Genomic DNA, 14,809 nt, shown 5'->3' with positions numbered 1-14,809 from the left:
GCTAAACTTAGACCTTAATTGACCTGGCAGCTTTCACTTCCTCGTTGGAACAGTATCTCTTAGAATGCCAGATGCCCTATTAAATGTGTGATTACCCTGAGACCATGCTGGAAAAGCCAAAGCCACATGGAGAGGCTCTAGAAAATGAGACTTCAGACACATTAGTGAAGAAGCCAACAAGCAACTCAGTTTCTGTCACAGAATCATGAAAGACAGTAATTGAACTCAACAGATATCTGGAATTGGAGGGGAGGGTGTGAAGACATGTTAAAAAAAATGCAGTTGTTATTAACAAGCAGTAGTCATCCCACACAGCTTGGCCGGTGTCCCTCTTCTAAACTGTCAAAAGATTGGAAGTTTATTCTCTAGAGAGGATGAAACAAGTTCTTCAGAAAAGATAATGGGCAGGGATGCCATACTGCAAAGAGGTATTAAGTGAAAGTTTATAAGCTGAATAGTGAGCTCCAACCCAGCCTCTATCACATATTTGGTTTCCAGAACAGTGGCAACCGAGCTTATACCCTCTAGTTTTCTCTTGGAAATTTGACAAACATCACGAGAAAACCAGATTTCACATTGGAGGTTCCAACTGAGTCCAGCTAAGTCACTCTGCAGCAGTGTTTCTTAACCTTTACTGCATCAAAATCACTTGAGAAGTTATAAATTTTTTCATTACCCAAACTGATTTCAATTGGTCTGGCATAAAACCTGAGTATTTGTGGTTTAAAATTTTTCTCCGGTGATTCTCATATACAGCAAAAGGTGAGAATCATTGCTCTATAGTAAGGCTATGGAAATGACTTATCCCCGAGTACAGAGATTTTCATCAGTGTCCTGCCAACCTACAGTCAACAAGTCAATTGAAAGTTAAAGATAACAAATAAGTAGAAAGCAATTTAGAGAAAACACTTAGGTAGAAGAAACGTTAGGGGAAAGAACCCAACTGTACTTAACATTTACTGAGAAGTATGTTGCATACTTGAAAACAAAAACTATGTTTTTTAAAAGAGCATTAAAAAGAGCTCTAGTAATTTAAAGTGTGGTATTAGGGACACACCAAAGCACATTATTTTTTTAAAAAATCAGAACTTTAGACACAAAAAGAGGATCTTACTTTCAGCAAGGAAAAAAACAAAAGGGTCAAGAATAGAACAGCTTCAAATTTCTGAATGGCTACACTGGAAGCAAGAAGACAAGAGATCAATGATCTGAAAGTTCTGAGGAAAAAAGATTTCCAAGATAGAATTCTATATCCAAAGTCTCAAAATATTGTCTCCTCTGTATCCTTTAAGGCAGCTATTGGAAAATGCATCCTACAGAAATAAGGCTATAAAAGAAAATCAAGAGAATGGCTTCTAAAGTTATTTCCTAGATGATCGTTTATCATTCAGTTGATCTGAAGATTAGAAATAGGAAAAAGGAAATCAAATCAAGAAAGCAGAGGGAATTCCAATTTGGTAGTTAGGGGAGGTCCCAACATAACAGCCTGACCACAGGTGTAGAGAGCCACCAGTCCAAATTGGAGTAGATCAAAAGGTTCAAGGATAGAGTTCTTCAAGAAGGTGAAAATTGACAGAATAACTAAGGTGTTAACACCTTTAGAGGAATCTCACATATCTGGGGTAGAATTGAGGGTTGAATTAATAAATACAAAGAAAACTATATAAAATCAGAACAAATGTTAACGTACAATATGTAGAAAGGTCAAGCCATTATATTTTAGTACACACTGTATTTACATAGTTGAAATAATGTAAATGCAATATAAACACTAATATATTAGGAGGATGGGTGTGTGTGTGCGTGCATATGTTTGTGCTGGGGCCAGGAGCAAGGAGTAAGATGTAATTAAAGAAAGCAAAGTTCTCATCAACCATAGTGGAATATCAAAAGATAAATGCCTAAATGCAAAAACTTTAAAAATAACAAACATCTTGAGGTAAATAGGTAAATACATAAAGAATCCACATATATCATTGGAAAGGTTGACTCAGGAGCAAGAAATGAAGGAGGACTGCAGTTTTTTGTAACAAGGCTTAGAGAGTACTGACTTTTTAAACATATTTTTTAGACTAATGGGTTTATTTCTATTTATCCTTTAGGACTGACTATTATTTTATCTAGAAAGCCTTTATTTGCCTTTCCAAATGCCCTTTTTATTTAGTCTATTAGCTACCTTTACTTACCCCTATTATAATAACTATCTTCCAGTATCATTATTGCTTCTTTACTTGTTCTTATACCCCCAAGATAAATTTTCATACCTTCAAAGTGTAAACTTTTTACAAGCTTTTAAGCTTCGTTGTGTAGCACAGTTTATTTTTTTTTTAAGATTTTATTTATGAGCGAGAGCATGAGCAGGGAGAGACAGAGGGAGAGGGAAAAGCAGACCCCCCGCTGAGCAGGGAGCCCAATGTGGGGCTCAATTCCAGGACTCTGGGATCATGACCTGAGCTGTAGGCAGATGCTTAACTGGCTGAGCCACCCAGGTCCTCCTAGCACAATTTCTAATACAAAGTAAGAGCTCCATAAATATTTGTCAAGTGAACAACCGGTCACATACTAAACCATACTTCAGGAACTATTTTGTTGGGTCTAATTCTGTCTCCACATTGCGACAGTCACCAGATAACCAATTTGCAGCTCCACAATGCATTATGGTCCCATTATTCAGGCAGGCTCTGTTAAATTCACTATAATGTAAATAATGCTACTTTTATTTTTAAATTTTTTTATGTCTGGAGATGTTACACAGCATCCAGTGCCTGCAGTTTGCAATCTATACAGACATTTTCTGTTAATTTCACAAAGCTTGAGAAGTAAGCTTTGACATGTGTAATGCTACTTTAAATCTTTTATTGACATACTATAAGTAGTACCTAGTAAATGTGAAGTAGCATTCCTTCCAGACTTGAGTTTTGTAACATGGAGTCTGAACTATAGGAAGTCTCCAGGAGGGTTACTAGATACCCTAAAATTTAATGCAAAATATTACATGTATAGACATTTTTCTGGAAAGAGAACCCATAATTTCTGTTATGTTAGGAAAGGGATAAATGACTCCAAAAAATTTAAACAGTGAAATAATACCATACATTCTACATTGTGCCATAAATCATAAATCAAAAGCTGTTTGCATACTTTATTCTCTAAGTACTCTGAAACAAAAAAATGGGAAAGCTTCTATTCTAGATTTGAATACACAAAAACCCCACCAATTTAGCTATGTGGAGTAGAACTGGGATTAAAAAGAAAATCGGCACATACTCAAAAGTGGGCTGGGTAAATTCTACACAGAATTCTTGAGTTTCAGACTAGTGTTATTTCATATTTTCTGAAAAATAAATTTTAATGATTAAATTACTACATAGACTGTCAGAAAAATAAATTCAGAGATTATGTAAGTACTATTTTGATTATTGGAAAATACTATTTAAGTTCAGTTCACTTGTTTCTTGGTTACTGAAATATAATTCAAAGTGAGAAGCAACGGGACAGAAGCCATATTCAGAGGGAGCCTAATCTTTATTTCTTACAGTGCATGGTTCAGGTTTTCCATTAATAAAAATGTGTAGTGTTTTAATATGCACAACAGACTAGAATATCATAAATGTGAAATGAGCTTAATTTTATTGAACTTGCTAACTTGCTTAGTCTAGGTGAAAATGAATTTACTGACATGAGACTAGAATATATCTGAACCATGGATGAAAAAGAAGTCAATCAGTTCAATGATGGGGTATTAAAATATGAGAAGGAGTTTTTGAGAGAATGAGGTGGAGGAGCAAGGGCCTCATTCAGATTTTCCAAATAATCCCCAGTCACTAAATAAGAAAGCATTCATCTATTCCTCTTTGGAATATTAAGTAATATGCTAAAGAGAGATTTGGTTTGCTTTGTTAAATTTGAGGCTTTGGAGGTCAGAAACATCTTTTGGCATATCAACTTGCAGTCTACCTGCAAGTTTAGTTTTATTAACTTGGGAAATGAGAAAATGTGAAGGGAAGATATGTGGTAGAATATAGGAGGGGCATAGAGCTGAGACTCATAAGACTGAAAAATCTGTCTTGCCTCAGTAATATAATCTAGTCTCCTTTGTCAGTAGGCAGAAGCACATTACTGGGTATCATCACAGAAATGCATTTCTGAAGAAAAGTACTGTAATCAAAGCCTTTTAATGAGAAAAAAAGACAGCCAAAGCAGTCCAAGTCACACTGAGGTAAGCTCCTTCCCTCGCAATAGCAAAATACTGAGGATGAAGAGACACCTCTACTAAGAATAGAGAGTGGAGTGTCTTGTTTTAACAAGGGTAATGTTTGGTATAGAAAAAATTGCTTCCAAACTTAGATAAAGTGGTCCCACAGATCTCTCCTTTCTATCTTCTTCTTTTGTTAATCTGGGCAGAACTGAAATAAGAACTTCATGAGGGGTAGGTCCTAAGTATCACTGAAGAACCAGTTCACATGTCACCTTTTCGATGTGGTCACACACACACACCAGTTAGTTGTTCACTCCTCTGTCTTCACAAACTCTATATCATTATAACTAGATCATTCTTAGTTGTAATTACCGCCTTACTTATCAGTCTCTGATATGTAAGTCTCTGCAAGTTACTGAGAGGTGGAGATCAACACTTACTCATCTTCGGCACTATAGAGGAGGAAAAAACTTCTCTGCCTTCTTAGATTCCGTGTCTGGGCCTGCAAAACAAACTTGATAAAAACTAGATTAACCAGAGAAAAACAGAGTTTATTAGCACATTAACACAGACGTGGTACATATATGTGGGATAACTCAGTGATGGCTAACTCAAAGGGGTATTTAGAAATTGGGGCTAATGTAGCTTTTTTTTTTTTTGACAGAGAAGGAGAGAGAGTGTGTGTGCATGTGTGAGCAGGGCAGGGGTGGAGGTGGGGTGAGGTGGGCAGAGGGAGAGGGAGAGAATCCTAAGCAGACTCTGTGCTGAGTACAGAGCCCGGCATGGGGCTCAGTCTCACAACCCTGAGATCTTGACCCCAGCAGAAGTCAAGAGTCAGATGCTTAACCAACTGAGCCACCCAGGCACCCTGCTTATATAGCATCTTAACAAAGAAAAGTGCTAAGACAAAGGAAAAGGGGTTGAGGTCCCTAGGGATGGCAAGCTGTGAGAAAGTAAAAATATGGGGGAAGATAAGGATTGTTTTAGTAAGGGTTTGTATGTAGCTTACTTTGATGCTGATAAGAGTCTAGAGTTGTCTCTGGTGATTTGGAATTATCCTGCTCTTCCTAGTGTAAGAGAGAGCAGGGAGGTGTTTTTGGTCTGCTTCTTCTCAGTTGTTTTCATCTGAAAACAGTCCTTATGTTGAAGCATGACATACTCTGAACCCCTTTAGCACCTCAATTCATTTTGGAAAAACATGATAATAATATGCTAACTCTTGTGGCTGTGTTTGGATGATGGATGGTGGATAAAGTATATTGGATTATGCTTAGATCTAGTTACTTTTAAATGCTACAGAACACTAAAAAAGTATTTTAAATTGTTAGTCTCAAAGCCTATTCTAATTTTGTGCTGGCTCTTTTGCCCTAATGTGTAGCATCTCAAGTTTACCTGTTAAAAACAAATAGAAGAAGCTTAAGATAGTTAAAAATATGGATATCACTCTTTTCAATTTGAGGCCCCACCCAGAAGGTCACAAAATATTTAATCCAAGGCTTCTCTTTTCAAATGTAGTATGTAGAATGATTTAAAAATAAATAAAACTCAAAAATCTAAAAATCCAATAGTACTAAAGGTAGCTTATTGGCCATTACTAAGTCTTCCTTATGTTGGATTTACCTAAATTCTGAACTGAAATTTTTTAAGTCAAGCCTTTAATTCGATACCAGATAATTATCTTCATCTTGAGTGATTTATCTGTTGATTTGGATTTTATTTTACGAAGTTTAAACTCTACCTACATTTGTTCTATAACTTCAAAGAACTTCAAAGATGTATTATTTCTAGAAGTGTTTGTTTCAGTCAGTCATGATTCTCACAATTTAACTGAGAGCATATTAAGTATACTTGGAGCTTTATAGAGAACCATTTGGCCTTACTGCCATGGAATGTTTGTTGCTAACTCCCTTAAAGTGACACACATTTACTGTTTATGATTGTTCTGGGAACTACACTTAACTATTTACACTTAACTATTTTACACTTAACTATTAAGAAAGTCACTTTCACTACACTTTAACATAATATGGATTTTCTCAGTGCTACATCTTAACGTGAGTAATTCTATGCTTCATTTACTGATCTTCTTGAACCTTACATCAGTTCATTTTATGAAGCAATTCAACTGTTTTGTCGTTCTTAGAAATGTGTCTATTTTTTATTAAAATACTGCATCAGGGGCGCCTGGGTGGCTTAGTCGTTAAGCATCTGCCTTTGGCTCAGGTCATGATCCCAGGGTCTTGGGATTGAGCCCAGCATTGGGCTCCCTGCTCCGCGGGAAGCCTGCTTCTCCCGCTCCCTCTCCCCCTGCTTGTGATCCTGCTCTCACTGTGTCTCTCTCTGTCAAATAAATAAAATCTTTAAAAAAATAATAAAATACTGCATCAAATTCCACATAAAATATGGCAAGTTACATTTCTCTGAGTAAGACAAAATGAAAAAAATGTAATTTGGAATTATCTTTCCTGAGACGTGTGTCTAGCAAGTTTGATTCTTTCTTCCTCCTAAACTTCTTTTACTGCATTTCCTATGTGGGATTTAAAGAGAAACTGTAGAAAGTTTGTTTCACACTCATTTTTACAATTCCTTTGTTTTTTGGGATTTTTTTTGTCTTTTGTTTTGGTTTTTTTAGCCTATGTCAATGTCCTTTTTTATGTAGGAGATTGAAAGTTTTGACCATGGATTATCTCATTTTCTTCCTTAAACGTTTGGTAGCAAAATTACCTGGGCCTGGAGTTTTTTGTGTGTAAAGAGGTTTCTGAGAACAAATTCAATGTTTTAAATAGAAACAAGGCTATTCATGGGTGCCTGGGTGGCTCAGTCGGTTAAGTGTCTGTCTGCCTTCGGCTCTAGTCATGATCCCAGGGTCCTGGGATCGAGCCCCGCATAGGGCTCCCTGCTCAGCGGGAAGCCTGCTTCTCCCTCTCCCACTCCCCGTGCCTGTGTTCCCTCTTTTGCTGTCTCTCTCTCTGTCAAATAAATAAATAAAATCTTAAAAAAAAAAAAGTAGCAGATAGAACCTATTCCTCTGCTTGAATCTGGGCTGGCCTTAGTGACTTGCTTAATGAATAAAATGTGACAGAAGCGATGTTCTGGGACTTCCAAAGCTAGATAATAAAAAGCCTTGCAGCTCATGCCTGGGCCTCTTACTCATCTTGGGGAAACCAGTTACAATATAGGAAGCTCACGGGCGCCTGGGTGGCTCAGTTGGTTAAGCGACTGCCTTCGGCTCAGGTCATGATCCTGGAGTCCCGGGATCGAGTCCCGTATCGGGCTCCCTGCTCAGCGGGGGGTCTGCTTCTCCCTCTGACCCTCTTCCCTCTAATGCTCTCTGTCTCTCATTCTCTCTCTCTCAAATAAATAAATAAATAAAATCTTAAAAAAAAAAAAAGTATAAATATAGGAAGCTCACCATGTTCTAGAAGCCAGGTAAAGGTTCTTCAGTCAATAGTAGCATTCTAGCCATATCCACCAAAGCACCAGACATGTAAGTAAAGCCATCTTGAACACTCCAGACCAGCCAGTCTGCCCGCTGAATGCCACTTAAGTGACTTTAGTCAATGCTGTATGGAACAGAAGAAGCCATGCCCAAATACCTGACCAACGAAATTTTGAAATATAATAATGTTTATTGTTTCTAACATTAGGGTTGTTACACAGAAGATAACCAGAACAATGACTATTATGTAAATGGTGGCAAATATCCCTGCCATCTAGCTTTATAAAGACATAATGTGATATTCCTGATTAGTTGAGAAAGAGCCTGGAAAAATGCCACCCTCAAGTCTGCCATGCTAAGTGGTATATCCTAAGCAACTTTGTTCTCCTCCATAGTGCTAAGATGGGAATACAGTTGCTAAAATTTATACCAGTTCTTGCCAACACAGTTATTTCAATTTAATATTGTTAACTATTTCTGGTCTTCAGCCGGTAAAGACTTGATTTTATGTTTAAGATACTGTAATGAATAGGACTTTCTGATTATCGGTTGTCATCTTGAAGAGAAAATAAAAACATCTTTATGTATAATGAAATATTTGAGTTGTAATGCAAGAGTTGAGCTTTGAGGTTTTGGCTGGTAAATATACTGGGCTAGCTCAGATTTCAGGATGCTTTGAAACAAATCTCTGTGATTGAATGAGTCTGTAATAGAGGATTTGCTTCCTGAGAGAATTACCTCTGACTGGAGTTAAAAAGCTTTATGTTCGATGCCCATGGAGCCTCATGCAACTTAAGTTGCATGCATGCAGCTGTGTTAGCCAATAAAATCATAAACAATATATAACAAAGGTAAATGTATAAAATAAATGCCTGCTAAATTTAATCAAATCTCTAGTGCTTTTTAAACAAAACCCTGGATCATAAATTACTTTTAGCAAAAGCCTAATACCTAATTTTGCTTGGTGAGAACTTAATTGGAAAGTGTATACAAAGTAATTGAATATGTCTATTGTGAATTTTTAATCTTCCTTTTTATTCTTTAATGAAGAATAATTGTATAGCAACAGAAAACAGTCAATATATAAAGTCATTGATTCCTTCTCATGCAAGAATCATTCTCATTAAACAAACAAAAAAAATGTAGACAAATAGTTATCATTAAAGGATCATCTTCTTGGGGCGCTTGGGTGGCTCAGTCATTAAGCGTCTGCCTTAGGCCCAGGTCATGATCTCAGGGTCCTGGGATCGAGCCCCTCATTGGGCTCCCTGCTCAGCGGGAAGCCTGCTTCTCCTTCTCCTTCTACTCCCCCTGCTTGTGTTCTCTCTCTCACTGTGTCTCTGTCAAATAAATAAAATTAAAAAAAAAAGAATCTTCTTGTCGTATTAAAAATCATTATAAGCTTTCCATGAATGCCATATTTCTATAAAGTTAGCCTTTTGTATTTAGCTTGAAAGTGATACTATCAAAATTGTTCAGATCACTGAAGAAAATAAGAGAAGGTAAACTGGCTCACATGCCCACTGAAAGGAAACTGTTGAATGACTTAAATTTCCAATCTTGTTTTTGGCTCAGAAGGGCAATTGTTAAAGTATTTTTCTATTGCCTTAGCAAAAGTAATTAAATACAGGGCAGACTTTTTAAAGAAAATGGCTTGTAAAAACAGTAAATTGTATCTTTCCTAAAGTTCAGTGGTTACATAAGTTCATAATCACCATTTTAGAGAGTGTTCATTTCTCAGGATACACAAAGGCTGTATCAGTAGTAGAGTGGCTTGTTTTTGACAACCATGTGGGCAAATGAATAGAAAAGCTATCTTATCACTTGAGGCTAGTAAATTATAGAGATATTTTACTCACTGAGCAGACCAAATTGTTTCATGGCTTATGTTTACGTTGTAATGCAATAAAAGCCATAATAAAAGCTGTTATTTCTGGTTATTTATGTATGTATCAAAAGATACACTATGGATTAGGAGCGCTTCAGTGGCTCAGTCGGTTAAGTGTCTGCCTTCAGCTCAGGTCGTGATCCCGGAGTCCTGGGATCAAGTCCTGCATCAGGCTCTCTGCCCCTCTCTCTCTCTCTATCATGAACAGAAAAATAAAATCTTTAAAAAAAGATACATTATGGATTATTCCTGTGCATTGTGGAAGTTATTGCTCCCTCCCACACCTTAAAGGATTCATTCATTCATTCATTCATTCCTTTATCATTTTATGAGCGTATGTTGCTAAAAACTGTTCTATATTCTGAGATTGCAACAATAAACAAACCAGAAAAAAATTCCTGTTCTCTTGAGGCTTACATTCAATTTGAAGAGAGAAAATGGATTTAAAAGTTCAAATAAATGTATTATATAATGCCAGAGATTAAGAAATAGTATGAAGAAAAATAAAGCAAGGTATGGAATACAGTGTAATAGTACATTTTTGGTGGGATGATCAGTGAAGGTCTTTCTGGAGATGTGACACTTTTTTTTTGTTTTTAGATAGTTTTTTCTTTTTTTGTTTTTTAAGTAAGCTTTATGCTTGCTTAAAAAAAGTTCAAACTCACAACCCCAAAATCAGGAGTCTATGCTCTACCAATTGAGCCAGCCAGGCACCCTGGGGTGACACTTTAGACAAAATGTAAATGAAATGGAGGGGAAAAGCATGGAAATATCTGGGAAGAGGATGTTTCAGACAGAAATAGCAGGTGTAAAATCCTGAGGCTGGAACTTAATTGGTATTTCAAAGAATAGCAAGAAGACCTGTGAAGTTGGAGTGAAGTGACCTAGGGAATGATCGCCATGATGCTGGAGAAATGGCCAGTACTGTGTAATAAGAAGCCATTAAAAAGTTTTGAGCAGGGAAATAAGGATTCCTTTAACTGCTGCATTAGTGACAGACAGTACAGGGGCAAATAAGAAAGCCCTGAGAGCATTCAGGAGCATTTAGGAGGCTATGGCAAGAAAAGATAGGGCCCTGGATTAGAGTATGTTCTAGATATTTTCTGTTTGCTTCTCCAGATGAACTTTCCATCCTTCTTCATGGTGTTTTGTGCCCCAGGAGGCTGGTTTGATTCAGCCAGTGGGGGACTCTGGCAGAAATTGGAGGGCAGGAACAGAGTAAGGAGAGTGTCTATTGTCCTGGCTCACTTCCTGCAGAGCCATAGGAATTGATCTGTTCCTCTGCCCCTAGCTCCTCCCAGGCAGCTCTCTTTAGATGTTTATTCTTTTTTTTTTTTTTTTAAGATTTTATCAACTTATTTGACAGAGAGCGAGAGAGGGAATACAAGCAGGGAGAGTGGGAGAGGGAGAAGCAGACTCCCCGCTGAGCAGGCAGCCTGATTCACCCTGGGGTCATGACCCAAGCCAAAGGCAGATGCTTAAAGACTGAGCTACCCAGGCACCCCCAGCTGTTTATTCTTTCCAGGTTCTATGACATCTACCATTCACCCCTTCAAACCTATGCTAATGAGGGCTCTGCACTGTTCCTAACCCTGAGATTTCATACTCTCTCTTGCCAAGTTTCCTAACTCTACTTACACCTTTAACTAGTCCCTTCAATACACCCTCAAATTACCAAGCTTTAATGAGCCACCTGTCTCTTGTTGGGCCTTGATGGCCCAGAGTGGTAATGGTGATAAGAAGTGGTTGGATTTGGGATCTATTTGGACAGGATCTGCTTAAAGACTGGTTGTGTGCATACAACATGAGATATGGAGAAGGGATACAACTTGCTTTGCCCCTTAACAATAGGGAGGTTTTCGGGGTGCCTGCATGGCTCAGTCGTTAAGCGTCTGTCTTCAGCTCAGGTCATGATCCCAGGGTCCTGGGATGGAACCCTGCATTGGGCTCCCTGCTCGGCAGGAAGCCTGCTTCTCCCTCTCCCTTTCCCCCTGCTTGTGTTCCCTCTCTCGCTGTGTCTCTCTCTGTCAAGTAAATAAATAAAATTAAAAAAAAAAAAACAATAGGTTTTCTTCCACTCAAAATATATACCTCTATTTTCAATTAATTCATAGAATTCCAAAACATGGATATACCATGGCTTATTAATTAATCATCCCACTTGAAGACATTTAGTTCTCTATGATGTTTTGCTAATATAAATAATGCTAGTAGTGTGCCCTCAGTGTATATACCTTTGCAGTATATTTGTGCATGTGTGGATTTCTTAAGGACCAGTATGTGAAAGTAGAATTGCTATAGCAAGAGATAGGTGCCTTTAAAACTCCTATAGATATTTCCAAATTGCTCTTGAAAAAGCAGTACTAATATACTCTTCCAACAACAGTGACTTTTACTCTCACAGTCCAGAGGTATTATCAAACTTCAAAAAATCTTATAATAAAAATGTTTTGTTATCTTATTTGCTTTTTTTTGAATGCTAGTGATATTGAACATCTTTCCATGATAGCTGGTCAATGTTTGATGAGGAATATGATTACACAGATTCAAAATAGCTCCCACAAAATACTTAATTAAAAAGAGAAAAAAAGAACTTCACAGTGGAGAAATCTGGCAAACATTACCTTAATCAAGTGACCAGGGTGCCTGCGTGGCTTAGTTGGTTAAGCATTGGACTCTGGATTCAGCTCAGGTCACAATCTCAGTGTTGTGAGATAGAGCCCTGCGTTGGGCTCTGTGCTCAGTGGGGAATCTGCTGCTTTTCCTGATCTCTTCCTCCCCCTCTGCCCCTCCTCCTGCTTGCACTCTCTCATGCTCTCCCTCTCTCAAATAAATAAATAAAATCTTAAAAAAAAAAATCAAGTGACCAAAGTGAATGTCATCAGTAATGGGACAAGTCAAAATTGTGGACCACCTAGTGGTAATGAGATATAATAAGAAAATAGCATCACTTCTGTGGTCTTAACAACTAAAGTTATGTAATATGAATCTAAACATGAGGCAAACCCAAACTAAGAGATAAACTATAAAACACTAGTTTGTGACAAGGTCATAGAAAATAGGGAATGACCAAAGAACTATTCCAGAGTGAAGGAGACAGAAGAAATGTGACAGTTAAATGGGGTCTGTGAATTAGATGGTAGTCATGAATCAATATTAACTTCCTGATTTTTAAGCTTCTATAATAGTTTGTAGGAGAAACAGTCCTTGTTTGTGGAAAAATCTCACTAAAATATTAGAAAGTGATGGGGTAACAGGTCGGCAACTTATCCTGAAATGGTTCAGGAAAAAGAAGTCATTTATATTCTATTTGTAATTTTTCTGAAAGCTTGAGATTATTAAAACAACAACCAACTTTTTCACATTAGAAATCACAACACATATTCCTCCTCAATACTTCTCTACTTGGCACCCAGTGGACACCATATATTTGTTCTTGTGGCAGAAAGAATAAATCTTAACTTGCTTTCTCTTCCCTGGATTTTTTTTTGGGGGGGAGCTAATATAGGTTTCAGCAGTCATAAATTACATCCTAGTGGTTAGAGAAATATCTCATCACACTATGTACTAGTCAGAAGAATAAAGGTTTCTGAGAGCTAGTCAAAGGCTGTCATTGGAGGGAAAGACTTAAGTAAGGTACAGGCTTGCTCCTCATAAACTCCAGCCTTTTCAAGGTTTCAAATGTAGGGAAGTTTCCCTTGAAACCCTGTCTTAAAAGCATTCAAACTATGGAAAGAGCACAGATGTCCACTGACAGATGAATGGATAAAAAAGATGTGGTATATATACACAATGGAATATTACTCAGCCATCAAAAAATGAAATCTTGCCATTTGCAACTATGTGGATGGAACTAGAGGGTATTATGCTAAGTGAAATAGTCAGAGAAAGATAATTTTCATATGATCTCACCCTTATGTGGAAATTATTTATTTATTTATGTTTATTTAACAATGTGTTTTATTTTTTAAATTTAATTTAATTTTATTATGTTAGTCACCATACAATACATCATTAGTTTTTGATGTGGTGATCCACGATTCATTGTTTTCATATAACACCCAGTGCTCCGTGCAGTACGTGCCCTCCTTCATACCCATCACCAGGCTAACCCATCCCCCCACCGCCCTGCCCTCTAAAACCCTCAGTTTGTTTCTCAGAGTCCAGAGTCTCTCATGGTTCGTCTCTCCCTACGATTCCCCCCCTTCATTTTTCCCTTCCTTCTTCTAATGTCCTCTATGCTCTTCCTTATGTTCCAAAATAAGTGAAACCATATGATAATTGTGTATCTCTGCTTGACTTATTTCACTTAGCATAATCTCCTCCAGTCCCATCCATTTTGATATGAAAGTTGGGTATTCATCCTTTCTGATGGCTGAGTAACATTCCACTGTATATATGGACCACATCTTTATCCATTCGTCTGTTGAAGGGCCTCTCAGCTCTTTCCACAGTTTGGCTATTGTGGACATTGCTGCTATGAACATTGGGGTGCATATGGCCCGTCTTTTCACTACATCCGTGTCTTTGGGGTAAATACCTAGCAGTACAATTGCTGGGTCATAGGGTAGCTCTATTTTAATTTTTTGAGGCACCTCCACACTGTTTTCCAAAGTGGCTGTACAAACTTGGATTCCCACCAACAGTGTAAGAGGGTTCCCCTTTCTCCACAACCTCTCCAACATTTGTTGTTTCTTGGCTTGTCAATTTTTGCCATTCTACTGGTGGTGTAAGGTGGTATCTCACTATGTTTTTTTTTTTTAAGGTTTTATTTATTTATTTTTGAGAGAGAGAATGAGAGAGAGCACATGAGGGGGGGGTCAGAGGGAGAAGCAGACTCCCCGCCAAGCAGGGAGCCCAATGCAGGACTCAATCCAGGGACTTCAGGATCATGACCTGAGCTGAAGGCAGTCACGCAACCAGCTGAGCCACCCAGGCACCCTCAATGTGGTTTTTATTTGAATTTCCCTGATGGCTAATGATGTTGAACATTTTTTTCATGTGTCTGTTAGCCATTCGTATGTCTTCTTTGGAAAAGTGTCTGTTCATGTCTTCTACCCATTTTTTGACTTGATTATTTGTTTTTTTGGGTGTTGAGTTTGAGAAGTTCTTTATAGATCTTGGATACCAACCCTTTATCTGTAGTGTCATTTGCAAAAATCTCCCATTCTGTGGGTTGCCTCTTAGTTTTGTTGACTGTTTCCTTTGCTGTGCAGAAGCTGTTTATCTTGATGAAGTCCCAAAAGTTCATTTTCGCTTTTGTTTCACTAGCCTTTGGAGATGT

General features: G+C 37.7%; 1 protein-coding gene across 1 annotated transcript in view; it reads left to right on the top strand.

Moving 5' to 3' along the window:
- The window catches only part of LOC112825135 (large ribosomal subunit protein uL16-like), a 66,954-nt gene that overhangs the window by 4,290 nt on the left and 47,855 nt on the right, over nucleotides 1–14,809 (top strand). Inside the window, exon 2 of the mRNA XM_073899081.1 lies at nucleotides 4,103–4,219. The gene's annotated coding sequence lies outside the window, so the exon portion shown is untranslated. The remainder of the gene's footprint in view (nucleotides 1–4,102; nucleotides 4,220–14,809) is intronic.

Source organism: Callorhinus ursinus, unplaced genomic scaffold, assembly GCF_003265705.2.
Source record: "Callorhinus ursinus isolate GAN/ISIS: 27379988/994484 unplaced genomic scaffold, GSC_fseal_2.0 scaffold12, whole genome shotgun sequence".
Lineage (NCBI taxonomy): Eukaryota > Metazoa > Chordata > Mammalia > Carnivora > Otariidae > Callorhinus > Callorhinus ursinus.
The sequence above is the reverse complement of the archived record's forward strand: the minus strand, read 5'-3'. Positions and strand labels throughout refer to the sequence as shown.